Raw genomic sequence first — 21,201 nt, forward strand, 5'->3', positions numbered from 1 at the left:
CTAAGTCAGTAAATCCACTGGAAATTCACAAACACATGCACACTTGGCAATCACTCACGCTATCTTGCGATTTTTCTTTTATTGTTGCCTCCGGAGTTATTTACCTTTTTGAGAGTGGAATTTGTGGGGAAATAGCCTCACATTCAGCTAGTGTTTACCTAGTTCCCCTGAACTCTGAACTGGACTGGGCGTTGTGGGTCTTGCAAGTTTGTTGTGTTTGTTCTGCTTCCCCGGCAAAGGCACGGTGTCCCCTTCTCCAATATGCTCTATCACCCCAGATACCAGTGCAGAGAATGAAGGGAAACCAGCTGGGCTGTGGTTGGCAGAGATGACTTCTAGAAGGAGGAAGAGCTCAAGCAGACAGTGGGTCTCCTCGAAGGGGAAGGAGGCAGCAGGAGCCCGGTGAGGCCAGGTGAGGCCAGGTGTCTCCGGGGAGGTTGAGAATCAGGCCACCTGGGGCGCAGGAGGACGGGTGATGGCTGCCCTGGGGGCGACAGGTGAGCCCCTGGGAAGGGATGGGGCAGGAGACGGGACAGGAGACAGGACTTGGGGGGGAGGAGGAGAGCCCCTTTGCGCTCTGTCAACAGTGTCGCAGCCTCTCTGCCGGGAGGGGAGCCCTGGGGGGCTGCGTGCAGGCTGGATGCACTGTGACCTTGCACTTCTGGGAGGGACGGTGAGGCTTTGAAAATGCTTCCAGCTGGGCGGTTGTTGTCCCCTCAAGCATCCTTCAGTGGCCCTCAGGGCAGGAAACAAGTGTTTTCCCAGATCAGGACCCAGTAATGCTTCTCGCTGGGGTCCTTTCTTTTGATGGGTGGAACTGGGGAGCAGCAGCTTTGAGAAGGGTGCCAATAGTGGGGGAGGGGGGGGTGTCCGTTTCTGAAATATGGGACGTCAGTGGTTTATTTCTTAGATGCTTTTGGTACACATCCTCTCTAGAACCTGACCGATGCTTTAAGAAAAGTTGTGATTTAAAAAAGCAATTGTTTGAAGGATGACGAAACATCTGGCTTAAGCATGAGGTGGGGCGGGGCGGGGGGTGGGATTCGGGAAGAAGGGAAAGTGGCTGTTGCCCTCCTCCCTCCCCACTCTTGGTCTGGTTTGGTTTAATCTTCACCGTCCTCCCAGGGACAGTTCCTCCGAGTCCAGCGGGTGCCCAGCTGCTAGAATGTTGCTTCTACGTTGTCCCTTAGCAAGGCTGGGGGCTTCTGGACTTACCCTAGGACCACCTCGCTGGGTGACCCTGAGCAGGCCTCCTAACATCTCTGGGCCCCGGTTTAACACCTGACTTCTCTTCTGGAAGTATCAGTTTTGACCTTTAGGTACCTTGTAGGCTCTTTCTAATGATCAAGTCTTTGCTTACCACCCTTCAGATTTCCATCAGGGCCTGAAAGAACATAAGGGGAGTCTGAGGAAGTGAAGTCCAGTGGTCAGGCTCTCACAGGCAGCGGGCCAGGGAGGGAGGGGAAGGGAAAGGGAGGCAGCCTCTGCCCGGGCCTCCACCCCACCGACCTGGGTGTGCTGTGAATACCCCTCCTTGTTCGAAGGCCTCAGATTTGACTTTCAAAGGGAAAACGCCTGTCCTGATAAAGTGGGCCTTGTTCCATGCAAGTCAGCTTTGTTTGGGCTCCCGGGCTCAGTTCATGTATCCCGCCGGTGTGAGGAGGACAGAGTCTGGGCAGGGTCTCTGTGGGGCTAGGTGATCCCTGCTCTGGGAGAGCCAAAGGGTTTCACACACTTGGTGGTGCCCAGCCGTGCCTTCGCACTGTTCCCCTAGCGCTTCCTGGTACTGGCAGGTATCACCACCTCCGCTTTCTCACACTGGGATTTGGAAACTGAGGCCCAGAAGGTCACGCAGCTCATGCGGGGTCACCTGGGCCACCCAGGGCAGCTCAGTCAGACTTGACCAGGTCTTCTGACTCCTTGTCCAGTGCTCTCTTCCCACAAACTGTTTATGATGGACACTACACAGCTGGGTTCTCTGCCCCTTCATTTCACCCCTCATGCTCGGATTTATCCCCCTGAAGTGCCAGCTGCCACTAGTTAGCGTGGAAATGAATTCACTTTGTGCAGGAAGGAAGATCAGGGACTCGGCATGAAAAGTAAGAGGGAGAAAAAATTCCTCCGATAATTTCCGCTACTCCCCATGACACCTCTCCTCTCCCCAGAGTATCAGCATGTTCCTCAGGCCCTTCCTTAAAGGCCCAAAGAAATGAATCTCTAATGGTAAAATTTCTAGCCTCATAGTATGGAGGTAGCCCTTGACTCAAACTGCAGAGGTGACCATTTTGCCACCTCCTTGTGTAGATGCCAGTGCAGTCTGACATTCCTGGGCCAAGAAATAAAGGGACCTATCTCCAGGCGTGTTTCCACCTTGATGGTACTTCCTGCTTCCCAGGGCTCTGTGGGACACCGTGGGGACGTGATTGGGAGAGGTGTTTTAATCATGGAAATGATTTTTTCCTTTCTCACTTTTCGTACAGAGGTCCAGCTTTCCATGCCTGGGCAGAGTGAATCACTGCCCACAGAAACCAGCAACAGGTGGGGCTTTGAGGGTCAGGAAGGGATGGCCAGGGACGGCTGCAGCCAGAGTCCGCACCCACTGTCGCCTGCTTGCTGATCCCACGCTGCTGCCTCTGGTGGGCCCTCTCGGGTTCTGGGCCGGCCTCCAGGCAGGGGTGCAAGGCCAGCCGGAAGCCTCAGAGGTGGTCTGGCAGCAGAGGCTCCGGCAGGGCAGGGTTAACTGTTTACAACTTCCCGAGCTCTGGCTGCTCCTTCTTGGGGGCTGATTTGAAGGCAACTATTATTCCCATTCTTCATGGGGTTTTGAATAATGCATTTTTCCTCAGCCCTTAAAAAAAAAAGCCTGTGCTTAATAATACTAGAGTAATGACCTTGTGTCACACTTCAGCCACTGGGGCTCTTAATCCACCGTTGCCTTCAAATATTGTGAAATGTGTTGCCTCTGACGTTGGTTAGCAGGAAAAATACCGTGGCAGCGAGGAGGAAGGAGGATCTGTTTTGCGGTCTACCTTGTAGCCTGCGGCAGCCCAGCAGAAGAACATCCTCTGTCATAACAATGTCGTACGGGCAGGTGACTTTCTGCACGCCTGCTGTGCACCGGGGCCTTACACATGGGCTCTTGTTAATGCTCGAGACAGACCAATGGCGTAGTCACTCTGGGGATTATAAAAGCACCCACCCGGAGGCAGATTGTGAAAATTCAGTGGGGTGTAAAATGCCCATAAGGGTCTTGGAATAGACCAAGTGCTCAGAAAGAGGGATTTCAAATCAATGCCATCATCGCCATTTACAGAGGAGGAAAGTGAGGCCTAGAGAGACCTCAGGACTCAAAGCCAGGTCCACCTGACTCCAGGGCCCAGACTCACTCATCACCGATGGGAATAACTGTATGTTACAGAGCTGCCCCTGCACCCCCCACCCCACTGTCTGAACTCCTCATTGGCTATGGGGCCACTTGTAAAGTCATGTGGGCCCTGTGTCCTTCCCCTTCCCCCTCTGGGCCCCATGTCCTTCTCTGACCCCCAATGTCCTCTAGTCTCCGCTGAAGGTCTGGGCACATGCCAGTCCCCTGCCCGGTCCATGTGACCTCCTTCCTCCTGCCAGTTCACACCTCCCTGGCTCCTTGGCTGCCCCAGACCATTTCCCCCTTGCTTGTGGGGTGTGTTCTTTGGGTAATAATTACATGAAATGGCTCACTTGCCAGTTAGATCAGTAAATAATTCCCCCCAGTCCTAGTGGGTGAAGCTCAGAGTTAATGATTGCCAGGAAAGCTTCTCAGGATGCAGATCATCTGAGGAGGTCACGCTGAGCTTGATGGCTGGGAGGAGGGGTGCACCCAGGGGCTCCTGTGCCCCCCCCTCCCTGCCCCCTGCCGTCCTCCCATCTCTCGTGTCTGAATTCAGCACCAGCAGGCCTCCCTGTTCGCAGCCAGCCCATTTCCCCGCGCGGGGTCTTTGCTCTAAAGCTCATCTCCTTTCCCCTCCTCTCTGCCGGAGCAAGTACTACCCCTCATTTGGGGTCCACTTCTAGCGCTGCCTCCCCCCAGGGGCCTTCACTGACTGTCCTGACATCCTTGCTCTGGGTCCCTTTTCTGGGCTCCTCGGGGCCATCGGGCAGGTCTTTTCTGAGTGCTCCCTGCCATGTCAGGGGCAGTGCTTGGTTCCGGGGACCCAGCAGTGGGCAAGGTGGGGTTGGACATGCTCCCGGAGTACCCACACAGCTTGAGGTGTGGCAGGGAGGCCCCGAGGACCTGGGGGCAGTGGGCAGGTGAGGGGCACTGGAGCCTGATGAAGTGGGGCTCGGGCAAGGATGAGGTGGAACTTTCCGGGCAGACACGGAGTGAGGGCAAAGGCATCTCGAAGCCGAGGGAATGGTGTGTACTAAGTACAGAGGCATGATCTGGTGGCTGGATGGGTGATGCCTCACCTGCGGATGTGTGGCATTCGAGGCACCTAGGAATCGCCCAGGTGGGTGTGTCCAGGAGGCTGGTGGTCCCTTGGAGAAGTCTGTTTCCCTCCCTCCTGTCGCTCCCTCATGGTTTCACTACTGGACATGTCTGGTTTCTCAGAAAGAAGGGATTCTCTGTGCGGGTGGCCGTGCTTTCCTATCCCCTGCTCACCAGGGACCTGGGGCTGCAGCACCTGCTCACCGAGCGATGTGGATTCGAACCTAACCTCCTTCAGTGCACAGTGGATTCTGGGCCACGTGAAGGTGACCGATCCCAGGAGCTCAGGGCAGTTGCTTCCCGCCTGGGCCATGCGCGGGAATCCCCACCGGCGCTTGATACTGGGGATGATTCCCAGGCTCCCGCACTGGGGGTTCGGATTGAAAAAGCGTGAGGTGGACTTACCCAGTAGGTTCTGCGTTCACGGCCCCTGGGTTATTTGGATGCATGGTTGGGTTTGGGACTTACTGCTAGAGTGCTTTTCCAGGCTCCTGCCTCTATCCCTAACTTCACCCCCTCCCCAGAGTCAGCACCCCAGACCCCACCTGGACAGTTTCCGGGTGGGGAGCTCAGTGCGCGTAGAGCGGCCCTTCCTCGTTGGGGGACCCTCGTTGGGCCCTGCCTCTGTGGCTGGAGTTGACACCTGCCTCCCAGAAGCTCCCATGTGGGGGGCGGGGGTGTCTTGGTTCTGCATGGCCTCCTCCAGGCTTCCAGGGCTGCTTCCCCAGGATGTGGGAAGGCGTTCACCCTTGCCCGGAGCCCTCACTGGGTCTCCCTGCCTTCCTTCCTCCTGTGGTCTGGGCTCCGTCTCACAGGCTGACAGCCTTGTCTCAGACTTTAAGTTTCTGATCAGATTAGCAGCTTGGGAGGAGGGTGGAGATAGGATCGTGCCTTCCCCAGCAGCCTGACATTTCCTGTTGGGGGGAGGGGAGCACCCACAGTCAGGGCCTGGTTCACCTTCCATCAGCCTGGCAGGGACTCACCCTTTCCCAACCTTGGGGGAGGGAACTGCCTGCTGCACCCACCCTGGAGGCCAACAGGCTGTGTAGCCTACGCACCCTGGTCCTGATTCTCCAGGGCTCAGTGGAGGACCAGCTCAGCTCTCGCCTTGGCCTAGAATCTTAGCGGCCTCACCCTGGCTGTGCTGTAGAGTCACCTGGGCTCCTGCTTCGCTCCCTGATCTTCTGAGGCCTCAGTTAACTGAGTAGTGGGTCCAGGCATCAGTATGTTTTCAAACTCCCTAGGAAAATAGTACTTTATATTCTTTATCATATCACTTTTTTAAGTGTTGAATACATTCCTGTTTATTTTTCTATGTTGTTTTGTAGCCTTAAGAAGTGTTTCAAACATATCTGAATGTATAAAATAAGAGTAAATGCCCTACATGGTGTGATGCTGCATTATATATAAAACTGTGTGCATATATTAAATTTTGTCTCTTGAAAAAAAACCCAAAAAACTCCCTGGGTAGTTTTAAGGTGCATCCAGAGTTGAGAACCACTGGGCTAGGTGCCCAACACCCACCTGTCCAGCTCCTACAATGTGTGGAAATAGTTTCACTGGAGTAAAACAGCCAGGGCCGTCTTATTATGTCTATCACCTAATACTAAAGTACGTCTTCGTGTTTTTGTTGTTGTTGTTGTTGTTGTTGGGAGATTTTTAATCACAGTTTCAATTTCATTACTTGTGATTGGTCTGTTCATATTTTCTGTTTCTTCCTGGTTCAGTCTTGGAAGGTTATACCTTTCTAAGAATTTGTCCATTTCTTCCAGATCGTCCATTTTATTGGCATAGAGTTGCTTGTAGTAGTCTCTTAGGATGCTTTGTATTTCTGCGGTGTCTGTTGTAACTTCTCCTTTTTCATTTCTAATTTTATAGATTTGAGTCCTCTCCCTCTTTTTCTTGATGAGTTTGGCTAGTGGTTTATCAATTTTGTTTATCTTCTCAAAGAACCAGCTTTTAGTTTTATTGATCTTTGCTATTGTTTTCTTTGTTTCTATTTCATTTATTTCTGCTCTGATCTTTATGATTTCTTTCCTTCTGCTAACTTAGGGTTTTGTTTGTTCTTCATTCTCTTGTTCCTTTAGGTGTAAGGTTAGATTGTTTACTTGAGATTTTTCTTGTTTCTTGAGGTAGGCTTGTATAGCTGTAAACTTCCCTCTTAGAACTGCTTTTGCTGTAGCCCATAGGTTTTGGATCGTCGTGTTTTCATTGTCATTTGTCTCTAGGTATTTTTTGATTTCCTCTTTGATTTCATCAGTGATCTCTTGGTTATTTAGTAACGTATTGTTTAGCCTCCATGTGTTCGTGTTTTTTACCTTTTTTCCCCTGTAATTCATTTCTAATCTCATAGCGTTGTGGTCAGAAAAGATGCTTGATATGATTTCAGTTTTCTTAAATTTACTGAGGCTTGATTTGTGACCCAAGATGTGATCTATCCTGGAGAATGTTCCGTGCGTACTTGAGAAGAAAGTGTAATCTGCTGTTTTTGGATGGAATGTCCTATAAATATCAATTAAGTCTATCTGGTCTATTGTGTCATTTAAAGCTTCTGTTTCCTTATTTATTTTCATTTTGGATGATCTGTCCATTGGTGTAAGTGAGGTGTTAAAGTCCCCCACTATTACTGTGTTACTGTCGATTTCCTCTTTCATAGCTGTTAGCAGTTGCCTTATGTATTGAGGTGCTCCTATGTTGGGTGCATATATATTTATAATTGTTATATCTTTTTTTTGGATTGATCCCTTGATCATTATGTAGTGTCCTTCCTTGTCTCTTGTAACATTCTTTATTTCAAAGTCTATTTTATCTGATATGAGTATTGCTACTCCAGCTTTCTTTTGATTTCCATTTGCATGGAATATCTTTTTCCATCAGTCTGTATGTGTCCCTAGGTCTGAAGTGGGTCTCTTGTAGACAGCATATAGATGGGTCTTGTTTTTCTATCCATTCAGCAAGCCTGTGTCTTTTGGTTGGAGCATTTAATCCATTCACGTTTAAGGTAATTATCGATATATATGTTTCTATGACTATTTTCTTAATTGTTTTGGGTTTGTTTTTGTAGGTCCTTTTCTTCTCTTGTGTTTCCCACTTAGAGAAGTTCCTTTAGCATTTGTTGTAGAGCTGGTTTGGTGGTGCTGAATTCTCTTAGCTTTTGCTTGTCTGTAAAGCTTTTTGATTTCTCCATCGAATCTGAGTGAGATCCTTCCTGGGTAGAGTAATCTTGGTTGTAGGTTCTTCCCTTTCATCACTTTAAGTATATCATGCCACTCCCTTCTGGCTTGTAGAGTTTCTGCTGAGAAATCAGCTGTTAACCTTATGGGAGTTCCCTTGTATGTTATTTTTCGTTTTTCCCTTGCTGCTTTCAATAATTTTTCTTTGTCTTTAATTTTTGCCAATTTGATTACTATGTGTCTCGGAGTGTTTCTCCTTGGGTTTATCCTCTATGGGACTCACTGTGCTTCCTGGACTTGGGTGGCTATTTCCTTTCCCATGTTAGGGAATTTTTTGACTGTAATCTCTTCAAATATTTTCTCGGGTCCTTTCTCTCTCTCTTCTCCTTCTGGGACCCCTATAATGCAACTGTTGTTGCATTTAATGTTGTCCCAGAGGTCTCTTAGGCTGTCTTCATTTCTTTTCATTCTTTTTTCTTTATTCTGTTCCACAGCAGTGAATTCCACCATTCTGTCTTACAGGTCACTTATCCGTTCTTCTGCCTCAATTATTCTGCTACTGATTCCTTCTAGTGTAGTTTTCATTTCAGTTATTGTATTGTTCATCTCTGTTTGTTTGTTGTTTAATTCTTCTAGCTCTTTGTTAAACATTTCTTGCATCTTCTGGATCTTTGCCTCCATTCTTTTTCCGAGGTCCTGGATCATCTTCACTATCATTATTCTGAATTCTTTTTCTGGAAGGTTGCCTATCTCCACTTCATTTAGTTGTTTTTCTGGGGTTTTATCTTGTTCCTTTCTCTGGTACGTAGCCCTCTGCCTTTTCATCTTGTCTATCTTTCTGTGAATGTGGTTTTTGTTCCACAGGCGGCAGGATTGTAGTTCTTCTTGCTTCTGCTCTCTGCCCTCTGGTGGATGAGGCTCCGTCTTTGTATTTTATAAGAAGGTATTTAAAAGTTTAAATCAGTAAAAGTAAGTATTTAATAACTTTAAAGACAAAAAATGTGTAACATTTTGGAACCTCAAGTAAATGTAAACTTATAAAAACAGACCTTGTAATTCTGGTCTATATTAACAGATAAACAAAAATGAAGTATTCAAAACATTGAAATCTACACACTTCAAAAACATAAAATCTGGGGCTTCCCTGGTGGCGCAGTGGTTAAGAATCCGCCTGCCAATGCAGGAGACATGGGTTCGAGCCCTGGTCCGGGAAGATCCCACATGCCAAGGAGCAACTAAGTCTGTGCACCACAACTACTGAGCCTGAGCTGTAGAGCCCGTGAGCCACAACTACTGAGCCTGTGTCCCTAGAGCCCGTGCTCCCAACAAGAGAAGCCACCACAATGGCTTGCACACCACAACGAAGAGTAGCCCCCGCTCGCCACAACCAGAGAAAGGCCCACGTGCAGCAACGGAGACCCAACACAGCCAAAGATAAAAATAAAATAAATTTATTAAAAAAAAAAAATCTTAAAAAAGGGTGGATATATGTATACATATGACCGATTCACTTTGCTATACAGCAAGAAACTAACACAACATTGTAAAGCAACTATACTCCAATAAATTTAATAAAAACAAAACAAAACAAACCCCAAAGCATAAAATCTAGTCATGAAAAATGTAAGATCGATTATTTGATCCCTTTTAGAGGAGAATCTTAAAATCAAAGTTGGCTGTATAATTATGTCAGAAGTATTTTTTATCTGTAACATTTTCTAGAAAAAGATTTCCCTGACTCTACCCTAGTTGGGGAATGGTAAGAAGATATATTTGTGAGATATCTTCGAACATTTTCCACTGACAAGGCCTTTTGGCTTTTTTTTCTGGGACTGCAGTCTTTTATTTATAAGGAGCCATAGTTTTTGTTTCTAAAGCATTTCCGATTTGTCCTTAAGTCCTTTAGTTTTACCTTGTTCAGACGGAGATTCTGATGCAACACTTCCTGTGTCAGTTTCAAAAGTGTCATGTTGATATTCCACACGTTAGGAAAGTCTGTGAATAGAGTAATAATTATTCTTGCAACAGCATTTTGCTTTGTCTACTGCCGTGCGATGTCTGAAAAGGCCTTAAGACATATTTCACATTTCAGTGTTTTTTTTTGTTTTTTGTTTTTGTTTACATTGTGATTGTCTTCTTTTAAGAACATACCAAAATTGAGAGATTAGTATAATGAATTTCCATGCCTGGCCTCAACAATTATCAACTCATGGCCAACCTTGTTTCACCTATACCCCTACCCATACACCCTGCTCCTGCCAGATTCTTTTGAAGCTGATTCAAGACATCATCTCATCTCTTCTGTGACTACTTAGTATACATCACTAAGTGAAAAGGGCCCTTTAAAAAATGTAACCATCATCCTATTATTATATCTTACAAATTGATCATTTCTTGTTATCATAAAAAATCCCATGTTCAGATTTTCCCAGTTGTCTCATACATTTTTTTCACAGTTGGTTTGAGATTTCAGATCTTAAAAATTCTGAAATACAGCAGAAACTAACACAACACTGTAAAGCAATTATACTCCAATAAAGATGTTTAAAAAAAAAATTCTGAAATAAAAATTTTAGACCAAGCAAAAGAGACCATTTGGCATGGAAGTGCAGGATTCACCAACAGAGCCTGCAACCACTGGGTGGAAGTTTCTAGACAAGTGGGCCAGACCCTGTCTCTAGGTTTCAGAGTGCAGTGGACGGCAGAATCGTTCAGTCATTCAGTAAACATGTGTTCATTCCACAGTGACGCCGGGCCCAGTCCTGGGCTGGGCACCTCGGACAGAGCAGTGAACAAGACAGACTGGGCCAGTCTTGAGGGGAGCCAGAGCTCATTTCACCGTGAAGTTTGCAAAGGGCATGATATAGACCCTTGCAGGTGGTATTGAGCATAGCCTGGAGCAATGGGTAGAATTCCGTCAAGAAGAGAGCGTGGAGGGAGCGGTGTCTCTCCCCGAGTAGTCGGCAAGGGCAAAAGCATGGAAGTGTGAAAGCCCGGTGCGTGCGAGGGCAGTGATGGGTGGTGGGCGTCGGGGGTGTCTCAAGGCTGGGGACGGGTGAGGCTACTGCGGGCTCGAGGATATGCCTTACAAGGAGCAGGGGCCTCTGGGGCCTTCCAGAAGGGACCCCACAGTTTTGTGGTAGGAGCCTAAGGTGTGGACCATGAGTCTGGGAGCCTTGCAGGAACTCTGAAGTTACTTGGAGTTCCTGGCCCTTCGTGGGGCGGGGCCTCCGCTAGACTGGAGCCCCTCCCCTGGGGGCAGCCTGTGTCGGCCTGGACCTCCCTGCGCCTCCAGGGCGAGCACGGTGCCCTGCACGCAGAACGGGCTCACTGTGTGTCTACTACTGATGACCTTCCGGCGCTCCCAATGCAGGGCACCCGTCCCCCTCCCCCTTCACCATGGCCGGCACAGAGGGAGCCCCCTAAGGCCTTCGGCTTGGGGAAAGGCGGTGGCTTTTCCAAAACGTGTCAGCTATTTGGCTTTGGAATCTGGGCCCCAGCGACCCTGAATGGGGGACTGCAAAGCCAGCGTTGTCCCTGGGCCAGCAGGCAGGCCGGGGGCGCGTGGAGGAAGGCTTGAGACGAGAGCGTCTCATGAGGAAATGCCAATATTTGCAACCCCTGGCTGGGCTGGCTCGCATAGCTAGTTTATCCAAGACTGGCCAACGGTTGGAGGACTCATTCATTTATTTCCTTTTAATGGCATTGGCGCTTTGGTAAAAAAAAAAAAAAGAAAATGAATTAACAAATACATAAATAAATAGTAATGCACATGCTCATTGTGGGCAAACTCTAATGTTATAGAAAAGTAGAAGCGAGAGAATAAAGCAAATCCCAAGAGGTAAACCCTACCATCTAGAGAGAACAACTGTGAACACTTTGCGGAATCCTTTCAAACACTTTTCTGTCCGTAAATACAAGCACTTAAATGGAACACAGTTTTATATCGATGGCATTACAAGATTTATGCTGTTCCATAAGCTGCTTTTTTCATTTAATAGCATGTCATGACACCGTTTCCTGTCCATAACCACAGATCTGTAACATTTTTATAGCCCACAGTACAATTTTACATGGATGTACCATAACTTACCCAGCCAGCTCTCTATTGCCAGAAATTTGGATTGTTTCCAGTTTTTCTCTACAACGTGCTAAAGAGTATCATTCAGCTTTTTTTTAGATGTGCAATAATTGCCTAGCAGTAAATATCTAGAATAGCTGGGATAGCTGGAACAAAAGAAAGATTCCTTTCACGCTGCACAGGAGGTCACCATGGCAACCCCGCCCCACGTGTGGCACACCCATTAGCCTAAGCTCCAGCCAGGGAGGTGGGTCAGAGACAAGGGGAAACAATCCATTTTCAAGCAGAATTATAAACCAACACAGAAGCAGCATGAAGGAGCATTAATGCAGAATTGAGATGGTTTAGGATGCAGTAGTGTTCTCTGGTAGACACCATGGCTTTTCATTCTCACAAGAGCCATCAATACTTTTATTATCCTCATTTAGCTGATAAGAGAATTCAAATTGAAGAGGTTAAGTAATCTGCCCGAGGGCACACAGTAAATGATGGAGCCCGGGTTTGAAAGTGGCCTGCATCCGCTCCTCCTTACCTGACCTAGGGTCGCCAGCCACCCTCCCTTCCCTTCCCATCCCTGAGACTTCCAGTCCTGGCTCCCCACCCCTCCAGTGCGTTCATTCCCACCGCCTCAGACGGGGTCCGCACTGAGCCTTCATCTGGGCTCTTCCCAGGCTCCGCCTGGCCACCTGCCACTCCACACCCTATGCCACCTCCACACTGAACTATGGACAGCTCTTCCTTCCTCCGTGCCTTGGCTTCTGCTGCACCCTCAGCTTAGAATGCTCGCTCCTCCGTGGCTGCTGGGCTCCTGTTTATTCTTTTTTTAAAAATAAATTTATTTATTATTTATTTTTATTTTTGGCTGCATTGGGTCTTCGTTGCTGTGCATGGGCTTTCTCTGGTTGCGGTGAGCTGGGGCTACTCATTGCGGTGGTTTCTCTTGTTGCGGAGCACGGGCTCTAGGCGCGCAGGCTTCAGTAGTTGTGGCGCACGGGCTTAGTGGCTCCGCGGCATGTGGGATGTTCCCAGACCAGGGCTCGAACCCATGTTCCCTACGTTGACAGGCGGATTCTTTTTTTTTTAAATTAATTATTTATTTATTTTTGGCTGTGTTGGGTCTTCGTTTCTGTGTGAGGGTTTTCTCCAGTTGCGGCGAGCGGGGGCCACTCTTCATCGCGGTGCGCGGGCCTCTCACTGTTGCAGCCTCTCGTTGCAGAGCACAGGCTCCAGACGCGCAGGCTCAGTAGTTGTGGCTCACGGGCCCAGTTGCTCTGCGGCATGTGGGATCTTCCCCGACCAGGGCTCGAACCCGTGTCCCCCGCACTAGCAGGCAGATTCTCAACCACTGCGCCACCAGGGAAGCCCTCCTGTTTGTTCTTCAAGGCTTAGCTCAAGCTTCGTTTCTTCAAGAGGTCTTTCCTGACTCCCTAATGTGATGTCTCTCCTCTGTGTTCCCCTGGAAGCATCTGGTTCTAACTACAGTTTGACCATCAGATGTACTCTGTGTCAGTTGTCAGTACCGAGCTCCTAAAATGTGAGCTCTTAAGGGGTGGATTCATCATATTCGTTTCTCCATCCCCACATCCTACCGTAGCCTTGGACACAGAGTGGCTGTTCAGTAAATGTATGCTGAGTGAATGAGTAACTAACCAAGCATCTTCCTGTTCACTCTCCATTTCTGCTTCCAGCCCCAGGGACTACTTTAACCCAAGCAGATTGGATGAGCACCCTGCCCACCAGGAGCCGCTCCCCGCTTCCCCGCCTCTCTCCTGGCTGGTTCCCCAATGTTGCCCGACAACAGCTGGCCCCAAGCTCCATCCTCCTTAAGCCCCAGTCACCTCTTTTCCTACCCTTGCCTTGCCAGGGAAACTGAGGTACTGGGCAAATCCTTTATATCACCGCCCCTGCCCCACCTCCCCATCCCAACTTTGTTAGTTTTGCCCCATCAGTCCTAGGAACGCTTTTCTCATTCCTTGGGCTCCTCTGTCTGTGGCTCCTCTCCTTGAGAAACCTCAAGTGCCTTGAAAGTCACCTGTCTCTGCCTCCTAAATTGATATGTAGCCTCGACTTCTCCTCCAAAATGTGGTCACATTTTTAAATTGCAATCTATGCGAATCCAACTTGACTGAAAACTGCCCTGGTCTTCCTCCCTCCCTTCATGGGTGTCACCATTTCCCAGCCCTTGGGACATGACGCTCTGAGACCCCTGTGATCAGAAACCTGACCCTTATCACCAGGTCTCCAAAGGCAGAGCTCCCGGCCAGGCCTGGTTGGCACATGGGGACTACCATGAACTTCAGAGGCTTCCCTCACTTTCCCCACAGGAAAGGACAGCCAGCTGCTGCCATGGGCGAATTTGACCCAGGGCTGTAGATCTTTAGATTTGTCAAGAGAAACTGGAGTCCAGGTTTTTACGTGAGGTCCCTTGATTTTTTAACGTTGGCCTAGGTTGTTTTTTTTTTTCCTTAATAGACTTTTTTTGTAAGTGCCGTTTTAGGTTTTTAGAAAAACTGTGCAGAAAGTAAAGGGTTCCCAGTGCCCCTTCCCTCCCCCCCCAGTTTCTCCTATTATTAATATCTTGCGTTAGTGTGGTACATCTGTTACAAGTGATGAACCATATTGACACATGACTGTTAACTAATGTTAGGGTTCACTCTTTGTGTTGTATATTCTACGGGCCTTCACAAGTGCACACTGTCATGTATCCATCATGGCAGTGTCATGCCATTTAAGTCTGCTTTCCACACTCTCCTCCCACTACGCCCCTCCTTTGCATTGTCTCTACCCCGCCCTGTACGCAGGTCTTCTCACCTCTCTGGACTCCTTGGAGCTCCCTATCCCTGGTCATGGACAGTTTCCTGTCCCTCTCACCTCTCCAACAGACTGTAAGTTCCTTGAGGCCCTCAGAGAAGGCTAAGAAGTCTAGAAGGCTGAGTCTCCCCAGTGCCTGGGGCAGGGGCTTGAATGCTTTGGGGACTCACTATAGCCTGTGTCAATGCTTGCTTATGGGCCGGGTCTGGGGCTTCCAGGGAAAATGCTTTGGGTGCAGTTGACGACAGGGAGAGGGCAGGGGGCAAGCAACAGAGACCCGGGTAAATCTCAAGTTTCAGTGGCTGCACGGAGGGGAGGGAGAAGAGATGTCCCAGTAAGTCCAGTTTTAAAGAGGGGAAAGTTGAGGACAAACACAGCTCTGGGTGGTGGGATGTTTGAATCTTTAGCAGGAGTGAGCGGAGGTCTCCAGGGAACAGGGAAGGAGATGCCCCCAGAGAATGCCCCCCTGCTCCCCCCACCTGTCCCTTCCCCTCCCGCCCAAGCAGCTGCCTCCTGTGGGAAAACGGGTGAGCAAGCAAGTATGGGAAAACAGATCAAAAACACCTCCCTAGTGAAGCTGACCTTCCCCCAACCCCTCGCCCCCAGCCCCCATGTCAACCCTGGGGTCCCTCCTACGGGCACCCGCCCAACTCTGCCCCCAGTTAGGCAGAAGAGGACACACACCTCCCACTCTGCTGACGGAGCCCGAAGCAGTGACTTGCTGTTCCTGTAACATGCCTCTGGGCCTTTGCACGAGCTGTTCCTCCTGCCAGCTGTGCCTTCTCCAAACTGACGGATCCTCTCTGGCCTCTTACGCCCCAAACAAACGTCACCTCCTCTGTAAAGTTGACCCTAACCTTCTCCTCAAGCCTGACAGCACCCCCCCCTCCCCCAGATGCTTCCACAGAACTGTTTCCATCATCCACGTAGCATCTAACCCACTGGGTCACTGGTTTGTGCGCCTCCCTTGTTCTGTGTGTGCCTCCCACAAGGCGTAGCTTGTGGTTACACCCTACATCCCAGCTCTCAGTGGAGTGCCGGCACCTAGCAGCCTCATTTCATGGATAAATGGATGGACACATGAATGAATGGACCCCTTCTTTTGGTTTGTTTTTGGGCTGCGCCACGCGGCTTGCAGGATGTTAGTTCCCCGACCAGGGATTGAACCCGGGCACAGTGAAGACGCCAAGTCCTAACCACTAGACCGCCAGGGAATTCCCAATGGACCACCTCAGAGTAGAACAGTCAACATGCTTCAACATGCTATTATTGGGTCTCTTCTTTTATATAAAAACAGATCCAGGCCCTGTCTTCAAGGAGTCTAAATTGTGGCTGCCTAAACAACCACACCTAAAAGAATCAGAGAACAATATGCAACCGGGCTAGTTATAATAATTGCCAGTTACTGAGGTGTCCGCTGCAGGCCTGGTTCCATGCAAAGAGCCCACGCACGTTGCTTGCTTCACTCCTCCCGCAGCTCACGCGTGAGGGATGGGACCCGCACTGAGGTTAGGCAACATGCCCCGGGGCACCAGCTAGTGGACAGAGAGGCTGGGACTGGAGCCCAGGTCTGCCTGACCCCAGAGTCTGTGATTGCCACTCCCTCACTTCGTCTAGAGGTGCTCAGGGAAAGGAGCGAGAGGGGGTGCGCGGCGCGGTCTGGGGAAGGCTCCTTGCAGGAGGAGCCCTGCTGTGCGATGCTTGAGGCTCGAGGCTCCGGGACGGGCCTGAAGCCTAGACAGTGTGGAGCGACCCCAGGAGTTTCAGGGCCTGGGGTCGGAGCGGCCCCGCCCCAGCCCGTGCTCACTCTGGGGGGCCCACAGAGGTGGCGGTACTAGCAGTGCCCTGCTGGGTCCCGGTGGCCTTCCCCCGGCCGGGCCCCACGGAGAGCCGGGTCTGCGTGAGCGGCACACTCCCTGCGTCCGCGGGGTGGGGCTGTGTGTGCAGGTGCTCCCACGTGGGAGGCTGCAGAGCCGGCTCCCGGGAGCACATCTCCCGAGGGGATGCCCTGCCCAGCCCACGGGGCCAGCTTCCAGGGTGGGGCAGCTCGGGCAGGAACAGCTTTCTGGAAAGAAGGCGGCCCTCATTCACTGACTGGTAGACACACCCAGAGGGTCCGGCTGTTTCCCACGGCTTGGAGCCACTCCTGGCCTGCGGAGGGAGGGGGCGGATCCTCTGAGGGGCTGGCGCGCCACTTTCCGAGCGTCCATCAAGCTCAGGCCGGCTAGGGGGCTTGTTACAGTATATCAAGGGGGGCGCTTCTGGTCCAGCTATTCTTCTGTCTAGATACCTGGCAGCCTTGGGCCCCCCTAAACTCCATGGACACGTCACTGTGTGTGTGTGTGTGACTCTATATGAAAAAAAGCCATAGCTCCCCCAAATCAGTACAGGTGACCTGTGACATTAGAAACTTTTTAGGAAGAAATACCTTTGGGGCTGGGCGGGGCGGTGGAGAGAAGACATGAGGATATGTTTGTCAAGGGCTACAAATTTTCAGTTACGCAAGATGAATAAATTCTGGATATCTATTGTGCAATACTGAGACTGTAGTTAACAATACAGTATTGTACACTTGAAATTTGCTAAGAGGGGAGATCTCTTAAGTGTTCACATGGTGAAAAAATATATGGTAACTGTGAGGAGATGTATATGTTAATTAGCTTTATTGTGGTGATTATTTCATGATGAATATATAGAGCGAATCAAGTTCTATACCTTAAATATATATAATTTTTAATTATACCTCAATAAAGCTGGAAAAAATAATTAAAAAAAAAAGAAATACTTTTTATGTTACAACCCAGTACACACATATGGTCATATGTAATACCACAAATATACATAACATACCTAACAGAAATATCACAAAATGATACTTATCTGTACCCTATGCAATACACTGATATTTTCTGTTCTTTTATTTTGCAAACTATTCTATTTTTAAATGCTAGCCATGATCCACAAAATTGATTTTGTGATCTACTGACAGGTTGTGACCTTCAGTTTGGAAAACACTGCATTAACAGACTCGGTAATCGTGGTTTTAATTACTAGAGTGCTATCTGGAAGTTGTGTGTATTTTGCCGAGGTGGGCATGTGACCCTGGCCGTGGGCAGGCTGGAGTTCAGGTACAAGTCATCCAGCTAAGGAGAGACCCGCTCACTCTCCTGGGATTTGGTTCTTCTCTCCCTGTGGTGGGTTTCGGAACTGGCATTGGGACTGCTGGTCTTTCAAATCCTGTTGTCCATCTATGTATATGTTCCCACTGTTCATTACAGACCTCGTTTCATCCTGACCTTGCCAAGCCTACGTTGAGTGACCTCAGACAAGTCATTTCCTATCTGGGGGTCTTTATCATGAGAATAGGATTAAGGGTGGTTGTACTAGTCTGTGCTTCTCAAAGAAGGAGGGATTTTGCAGCAGTAAGTTGTATATAATTTCTCTGTATGTATATGTGTGTGTATGCATGCTATGGTCTGAATATTTACATCCCCCCAGAATTCATATGTTGGAATCCTAACGCTAGTGTGTTGGTATTAGGAGGTGGGGCATTTGGGAGGTAATTAGGCAGCACCTTCATGAATGGGTTTAGTGCCCTTATAAAAGAGGCCCAGGAGAGCCCCCTTGCCCCTTCTGCCGTGTGAGGACACAGCACGAAGTTGGCAGTCTGCAACCTGGAAGAGGGCCTTCACCAGAGTCCAGCCATGCTGGTACCCTGGTCTTGAACTTCCAGCCTCTAGAACTGTGAGGAATAAATATTTGTTGTTTATAAGCTACCCGGGTAATGGTATTTTGTTATAGTAACCTGTAGGGACTAAGACAATATGTATATTTGTGATTTATACTTTTTCTGGAAGATTTGGAGAAAATAAAATTTTATATTAATACAAACATAGCTAGGTTATGGCGCAGACTATAAAACTCACAATGCTTTTTTTTTTTTTTACTACTTTTTATTGCAGTAAAATATACACAAGATAAACTTTAACATTTTAACTATTTTTAAGTGTACAATTCAGTGACACAAAGTACATTCACAGTGTTGTGCAACCATCACCACTATCCATTTCCAGAACTTTTTCATCATCCCAAACAGAAACTCTTGTACCCATTAAACAATTACTCCCCATTCCTTCCTCCCTCTAGCCTCTGGCAACCACCATTCTACTTTCTCTCTCTATGGATTTGACTTTGTACCGGATATAAGTGAAATCATACAATATTTGTCCTTTGGTGTCTGGCTTATTTTACTTAGCATGGTTTCAGGGTTCATCCACGTTGTAGCATGTGTCAGAATTTCACTCCATTCTGAGGCTGAATAATATTCCACTGTATGTATATACCACGTCTTGCTTATCCATTCATCTGTTGATGGACACTTACATCGTCTCTACCTTTTGACTATTGTAACTAATGCTGCTACGAGCATGGGTGTACAAACATCTGTTTGGTCCCTGCTTTCAATTCTTTTGCATATATACTGAGGAGTGGAATTGCTGGATTATATGGTAATTCTATGTTTAACCAGTTGAAGAACTACCCTACTGTTTTCCACAGCAGTTACACCGTTTGATAATGCCATCAGCGATGCACTATGGTTCCAATTTCTCCATATCCTCATCCACACTTGTTAGCCAACCTAATGGGTGTGAAGTGGTATCTCATTGTGGTTTTGATTTGCATTTTCCTAATGACTAGTGGTGCTGAGCATCTTTTTGTGTGCTTATTGGCCATTTGTATATTTTCTTTGGAGAAAGGTCTATTCAAGTCCTTTTGAACGGGGTTGTTTGATTTTTTTGTTGTTGAGTTGTAGGAGCTCTTTATATATTCTGGATATTAGTCTCTTATCAGATATGTGGTTTGCAAATATTTTCTCCCATTCTGTGGGCTGTCTTATTACTTTCTTTTTTTAAATCTGTCAATATAATATATTTTTTCTTTTTTTTTTATTAGTTATCCATTTTGCACATATTGGTGTATACATGTCAATCCCAGTCTCCCAATTCATCCCACCACCACCACCCCAACCCCGCTTTCCCCCCTTGGTGTCCATACGTTTGTTCTCTACATCTGTGTCTCTATTTCTGCCTTGCAAACCGGTTCATCTGTACCATTTTTCTAGATTCCACATATATGTGTTAATATATGATATTTGTTTTTCTCTCTCTTTTTTCTTTAATAGATGTTTATTGGAGTATAATTGCTTCACAATACTGTGTTAGTTTCTGTTGCACAACAAAGGGAATCAGCCATATGCATACACATGTCCCCATATCCCCTCCCTCTTGCATCTCCCTCCCATCCTCCCTATCCCACCCCTCTAGGTCATCGCAAAGCACCAAGCTGGTCTCCCTATGCTATGTGGCTGCTTCCCACCAGCCAACTATTTTACATTCGGTAGTGTATATATGTCGATACTACTCTCACTTCGCCCCAGCTTCGCCCTCCCACCCCGTGTCCTCAAGTCCATGCTCTGTGTCTACATCTTTATTCCTGCCCTGCAACTAGGTTCATGGGTACCATTTTTTTTTTAGATTTCATATATATGTGTTAGCATACGGTATTTGTTTTTCTCTTTCTGTTCTACTTCACTCTGTATGAGAGTCTCTAGGTCCAACCACATCTCTACAAATGACCCACTTTCGTTCCTTTTCATGGCTGAGCAATATTCCATTGCGTTTATGTACCACATCTTCTTTATCCATTCGTCTGTCGATGGGCTCTTACTGGTTTCTTGATAGTGTCCTTTGATACTCAAAAGATTTTAATTTTCACGTCTGAAGGTGGCGTGGGGGCCACTTCTAGGCTCTGCCTCCCACCCTCTTCCCCAAGGGCACATTAGTCCTCTGTGGTACTGAGGACCTTTGGTGGTCCTCTGGTACAGTGATGGGATGGAAATTCTGCCCGGTCACCTCCTGGGCTCAGGGCTGTTTTCTGTTTACCGTGAAGGACATCTCGACAGGCCTGGAGGAGGCAGAGGGTCTGAAGTGTGACTCAGACCCCGAGCCTCACCAGCAGCTGCCCCTTAGCCAACAGCCTCCTGCCACATCCAGGAAGCTGGGGCCTTATCAGGACCAGTCAGCGTTCAGACAGCTCTGGGGCCCACCCAGCCTAGGATGGGCCGATGAGTAGGGGCAAAAGGTGACTCTGGTCCTCTCTCCACTTACTCCCCACTGGCTTCTCACGGAACCGGAACTCCTGCTGGTAACCTCACTTCTTTGGGTCAAATGTATGACCTCTTGTCTGAAATGCCCTCCGTGACATCCATGCATCCGCTGGTAATTTGGACTAGATGACCTCTCAGGAGCTTCCTGATCTCATGCTTGTAGTTTTCTAAAAGCAAGCAATGGAGAGATTCCCTACCAGACAGCATTCTTTGCCTTTGCTATGTATGCCCAGCAAGGAATTTTATGTTTTCCAACATAATATTTTTCAGAAAAGAGGGAGCTGGGTCCATCCAGAGTTCTTCCTATTTAGGGTCACTCTGTTCCTGTGTTTTGAACAATGGGCTGTATGGGCTGCTTGAAGGAAGTCACAGTCACCTGAAACTCTCGCCGTCAATGCTTGTTTGGGATCCTTTCAGAAGACACCTGACATACACAATCAATTTAAAAAGAGAGAAGGACAAAATATGTAATACAGATTGAGATTTATTCCCAGGAATCTGGTCT

At 48.2% G+C, this 21,201-nt stretch overlaps 1 protein-coding gene across 11 annotated transcripts in view; it reads left to right on the forward strand.

Annotated features, from left to right (window-relative positions):
• The window catches only part of PAQR5 (progestin and adipoQ receptor family member 5), a 90,911-nt gene that overhangs the window by 13,218 nt on the left and 56,492 nt on the right, over nt 1-21,201 (forward strand). For 4 of the 11 annotated variants that reach the window (XM_082383474.1, XM_082383477.1, XM_082383478.1 and 1 more), the window contains one exon: nt 279-412. The exons of the other annotated variants lie outside the window; for them this stretch is intronic. The gene's annotated coding sequence lies outside the window, so the exon portion shown is untranslated. Of the gene's footprint in view, nt 1-278; nt 413-21,201 lie in introns of those variants that run through there. 11 annotated transcript variants of the gene reach the window in all.

This window comes from Balaenoptera borealis, assembly GCF_965194805.1.
Source record: "Balaenoptera borealis genome assembly, chromosome: 3".
NCBI lineage: Eukaryota > Metazoa > Chordata > Mammalia > Artiodactyla > Balaenopteridae > Balaenoptera > Balaenoptera borealis.